Genomic DNA, 6,000 nt, shown 5'->3' with positions numbered 1-6,000 from the left:
AGCTCTCAGCTTAATTGATTTAATTTGTCACTGAGATGTCATCCTTGGGATGGGACCAAAAACTGAAACTGGCTCTGTCCACAGCAAGGAAGAATAATTAGCAAATCCACATGTTGTGCTGATGTTTCTCCTAACCTAAGGGCCAATTATCGCTTGAAGTAAGGCGAGAACTTGTACCTTTTCTTGGAAGCCTTCTGGGTGATCTAGGCTAAAGGGAAAGCTCAGGGTCAACTACAGTCACGTGTCACTTAATGATGAGGACACGTTTTGATAAATGTCCTTAGGCAATGGTGTCGTTGTGCAAACATCATGGAGTGTACTTACACAAACCTAGATGGTGTTGCCTACTACACATCTAGGCGAGCTGGTGCTAATCTTATGGGACCACCATGATATATGTGGTGTGCCATTGACTGAAATGTCATTATGCAACGACAATTATACTTTTTTCCCCTTCCCATTTCTGACACTGTGGTTATTGAGTATACAGGATGGTATGTTATTTGCCTTTCACAGATTTATCACACTGTTAAGTATTAAATCTTATTTCCCTGCTAGAATATTAATGCTTTGTAATAGGTTGAATTATATCCCCCCCAAAAGATATATACAATCCTAACCCCGGTACTTGCAAATAGGACCTTATTTATAAAAGGATCTTGCAGATGGAATTCAGGATCTGGAGATCAAATCATTCTAGATTTAGTGGGCCATAAACCCAATGACAAGTGATCCCATAAGAGAAAAGAGAGGGAGATTTGAGACAAAGAGACACAGAGGAGAAGGCTGTGTGAAGATGAAGGCAGAGAGTGGAGTCGTGTGTCTACAAATCAAAGAATGCCAAGGATTGCTGGAAGTCACCAGAAGCTAGAAGCGGGCTTGTTGTCAGCAGGGTTGGTTCCTCTTGAAGGCTGTGAGGGAGCATCTCTTCCAGGTCCCTTTCCTAGCTTCTGGCAGACTCAGGTGCTCCTTGGCTCATAGATGGCATTGTCCCTGTGTCTTTGTGTTGTCCTCCCTCTATGGGGTCTATCTCTGTGTCCAAATTTTCCCTTTTTATAAGGACACAGTCATATGGGATTAGGGTCTATCCTAATGACCTCATTTTAACTTGATCATCTATAAAAGCTTTAATTCCAAATAAGGTCACGTTCACAGGTACTGAGTGTCAGGACTTTAACAACTTTTGGGGGAGGCACAGCTCAACCCACAACAAAAGGCATAGAACATATTCTCCCCTGGAGTTTTCAGAGGGAACCAACCCTACTGACAGCTTGATTTTGGAATTCTGGCCTCCAGAACTGTGAGAGAATGCATTTCTGTTATTTTAAGCTACTCAGTTTGTGACAATTTGTTAAGGCAACCCTAGGAGATGAATACACACTGTGACAAGGCCATGTCTTCTTGTTCTTTGTTTCTTTCCCTCTTCTCCTCTTGCTGCATCATTGCCTCTACGTGGCAGCATTCAATCGATAAGTTGGTTTCATTTCATTTTTATGTAAGTTGTGCAGAAATTTACACTCCATTTTATTATATAATAGTTACTCAGTTATTGTGGAGGCAAAACTTCTTAGCCAAACAATAGCTTTAATAATAGATATATAACTGGAAATACAATTGTTGCTCTTCCCTATCAAGGATGTACTGATGTAGTTTAACATTTCAATGATGGTGCTGTTCTAAGCTGGCATCTTTGTAGTTCTCTTGACTTTCTCCTCTTGGTTGCAAGATGGCTGCAGAAAAACAAGCATTAGATCCTCTCACACTGCATTTAAAGTCAGGAACAGAAGTTGACACAGATACAGAGTTCGTCTTAATGTGCTTTTTCTAATCAGGAAAGAAATACCTTTCCCAAACTCCCAGTAGATCTCCACATACATCTTATTGGTGAGAAATCAGTTTCATGGCCGCCTGTAATGACAAGACTAAGATAAAGAACACCTGACTTTCTAAGACTCTTTACTGGAGGACAGACAAAGGAGAAGAGAGTAAGTGGTCAATGACCAGCCCCTGCCATGGTCCCCAGCCATGCCATTCAGGGCACTGGGTACCTTTACATGCATCAGGCATCTGATTGCCATGGTCCCTAGATCAGTGATCCTCAAAATGTAGCATACGTCAGAATCACCCAGAGAATTTGTTAAAATACAGATTCCTGGGTCCCACCCCCAGAGAGTCAGATAGGCTACACAGGGATGCTGAGGCTACTGGTCCACAGACTGTACTCTAAGCAGCACTGGACCAGCATCATCATTGGTACCACTGACATCCTTATTTCTCTAGGATTGTAGGAAAATGAGGAGTGGTCAAGAGGGCTACTCTTTTAGTACTGTCATTGCTACTACTACTAAAAATCAAAAGTAAAACAGAGGGAGAGAGACAGGAGAGTTTCCAATTGTCTTTTAGTGGCAGCAACTTTATCCATTGGCCTGTAGTTGAAAACCACTAGCCCAGGATTTTGGAGAACTCAGTCTAGCGCTTGTTCCGCAGTGACATGGCTGTACGAGCTTGCGTCAGCTACCTCGCCTGTGTGGGTCTACTTCTTCGCTGGTGAAGCGGGAGTGCTAAACTCTGTTATTACTTCCTTTCCTGCTGTCACTTCTGTGATTCATTGTTTTGTTCACTTAGTAAAACTCACTTTTTCCTTTAACAGCTACTCTGAGCACCTACCCAGGGTCAAGTCTTATGCTGGGAGCGTCCTGATTCCCTGTGTTTGCCCCATGAACAGGGATTTTAATTCTTCATTGTGCAGATGTAGGAATCAAGGCTAAATGATCAGTCTATGTGTGCTCAGTGGCGGAAAAATTATTGAATAGAACCATGCGGACACTGCACACTCCTCTTGCCTTGAAAGCCGATTAGATCACCCTTCAACTTGATGTACCTTGAAGGACCTGAATGGGAAGACTCAGTGTTCCTGAACTCACATGCAAGAAAAGACATGCTTCCCTTGCTCAGAGGATATGTTTGTTGTCTTTTGCAAATCAAAGTATGAATTGTTTAATGGATTTGGCTTTTCAGTTTCAGGATCTTAAAAAAAAGAAAGCGAGAGAGAAGCAGAGAGAAAGGATCACAAACCCATTTAGTTTGGTAGCTGTCCATTGACTGCCTCCCAAGAAGACAAGTCTTTCCAGCACTTGGCCCATCAGTCAGGTCTGATTTCAGCTCCAACCAGAACGAACAAGCTCTTCTCCCGTGGACTTTTGGCCTCTTCTTGCAACTCCAGGTAGGAAGATGTCCTGTGCAAGAACAAGAAAGCTGACTTGCTGCGGACTCCTAGTCCGGTGCCTCATGCCAATTTTCCACATTCCAGAAGAATTAAATAATTATGGGGGTGGAGGCAGCACTGTCACAAACAATTTTGAATGCATTCTGCATTAGAAAGCAGAGGTCTCTTAATGACATCAGATTGGTATGCCAGAGGCTCTTTCCAAACCCCAACCGCTGGCCAGTGGGAGCAGGGCACAGACAACGATGACCACAAACGCCACACTGAGCTGCACTGCCGGGCACTCGCTGACTATTGTTAAGGTTGGAAGAGAGGTATTCTGGAAATCCTAATGTTCCTGTTGATCCAGGACTATCCTTTCTCTCATTTCCCTTTCGCTCTCTTCATCAGGCTTTTGCAGGCTTGCACTTGACCAGGGATTCATAAGACTGTTTGCATGAGCCAAGTGGGAAAGGCTGAGAGAGAGGCACAGCCTGCCGATGCCACTGAGGTCTGAGTTCTCTTGGGTCCAGCTTTGAGGATAAGCCAGTGCCCTACAGGACAGCCAATCTCTCCTTTCTTTGCTAAGTTCTAAGTAGGGCAGCTACCTTAGACTGACCCGCCTTCCTCCAGCCATCCCGGCGCTCTGAGATCGGAAGTTTGGTTTCTCTTCTCAGCGCACTGCTTCGGGATTTCTTAGAACTTTTGAGTACAAAACCTTACGAACACTAGTGTAAGTTTAGATCTGGTTATTTTTTGGTTGGCATTAACTAATGGAAGCACTTTTAAGAAAATTTACTTTTTTTTTCCATTTGTCAGTTGATCTGATTGTCTCATAGTATTGTCCTGGGTTGTTCAAAACTATGGCTGGGTCTGCAGCTTAGAGATAATAAAACAAGCTAGAAGAGTATGTGAGGTGTCTGAACCATCAACTTAATAACCACTATTGCACCTACTGCTGCTATTACTATTATCTTTAATGCTATTATTATTACCACCTCTGTTATTACTACTGTGATGACTACTACTGCTACTACTATTATGACTATGGCTATTGCTGCTGCTGTTACTAATGTGACACTACTACTATTACTATTACTATTACTGCTGTTGCTACTACAACTATTATTACTACTGCTGCTGTTACTGTTACTACTACTACTACTATTACAACTATTACTACTGCTACTACTGTTCTACTACTGTTACTACTACTACTACTATTACAACTATTACTACTACTACTGCTGTTACTACTACTACTATTACAACTATTACTACTACTACTACTGGTCTACTACTACTACTACTATTACAACTATTACTACTACTAATGTTCTACTACTACTACTATTATTACAACTATTACTACTACTACTGTTACTACTACTACTACTATTACTACTATTACTACTATTACTACTACTGCTACTGTTCTACTACTACTATTATTACAACTATTACTACTACTACTACTGTTACTACTACTACTACAACTATTACTACTACTACTACTGTTCTACTACTACTATTATTACAACTATTACTACTACTACTGTTACTACTACTACTACTATTACAGCTATTACTACTACTACAGCTTTGTGATAAATGATTGACACCCATGGCCTCGTTTGCCCGTCATACTAATCCATTTTCCAGATAGGCTTTAGATCAGTTAAATAACTAAAAGTTTCAGCTGGCAAGTATTCAGACAGGGCTTTCAATCCAGCTATCTTTGATACCCAAAGCTGTGTTTTTAATGATGTTGCTATATTGCCTCTGATCTCGTGATGTGAAAGAAATCCGAGAGAAGAGCAGGGCCTGGCTAGGGCCTATGAAGCTCCCACAAAGTCGGTGGTCATCACAGCTGTTCATTTATTCCTGTACTAATTAGCACGAAAACATTCACAAAGCAGAATCCTGTGCCAGGCTCTGGGCTGGGGCCGCAAAGGTGATGAGGATACCACCTGGAGGCTGGAAGTGCTTGGAAACAACCGAGGTGAGGACAGACACTGCCCTAGAGGCCATTCAAAGTTGATGCAGAGGAAAAGTCGAAACAGCTGAGCATCTATTCCCCGGCGTCTTTTTGGAGGACGTGAACTGGATGGAGAAGCAGGAAGAGAAAGAGTTGGTGAGGTGGCTGAGAGGGCGAGGAATGCCGGGTGAGGGGCAGAGCATGAGCAAGGCTGAAGAGGAGCAAAACAAGAAGAGCTTTGGAAGCTCTTGCAGAGCTTCCGGAAGGTTAGTGCAGAAGGGGACCCGGACTCCGGGCTCTCATAAAGGGTGTGCACCTGGTCTTTAAGCAGAGGAGCCACGCTGCTGGAATTTCACTGACCTGCCTGTGCACAAGGCTCCCTTCTTGGTTTCCGTTCCCTTCCAAACTCAGTATGCCATACAGAAAACTCACCATGGTATCTGGTCAATGTTTAGCATCTGTCATTGCAATCTCTGCTAAGGCTCCTTGGTTTAACCACTCAAATCCACCCTTTCCTCCCAGGATAGATATGTCTTCCACACACTGTTCCTCTAGAAATGGTATTCGGCACAGGAGATACTGATGCTCATCCACGCTCACCCTGAAGCCAGGATACAGTCTGTGCCTGGAGCCTGACATGGGGCTGGAGTGGGACAGACCAGGTTAGGGGAAGCCTTAAATGGATTTCCCTCATTCCTCCTTCTTATTTAGTTTTTCAGTGTGTAGGATGAAGATGATGAGGATTTACCCAAAGTATATAACAGAATAGCATGCAAGAAAGTGGTTTAAACAACTCTAGTCATTCTTATCCTTGCTA

This window comes from Equus asinus, chromosome 7 (genome assembly GCF_041296235.1).
Source record: "Equus asinus isolate D_3611 breed Donkey chromosome 7, EquAss-T2T_v2, whole genome shotgun sequence".
In the NCBI taxonomy this organism is placed as follows: Eukaryota; Metazoa; Chordata; class Mammalia; order Perissodactyla; family Equidae; genus Equus; species Equus asinus.
The sequence above is the reverse complement of the archived record's forward strand: the minus strand, read 5'-3'. Positions refer to the sequence as shown.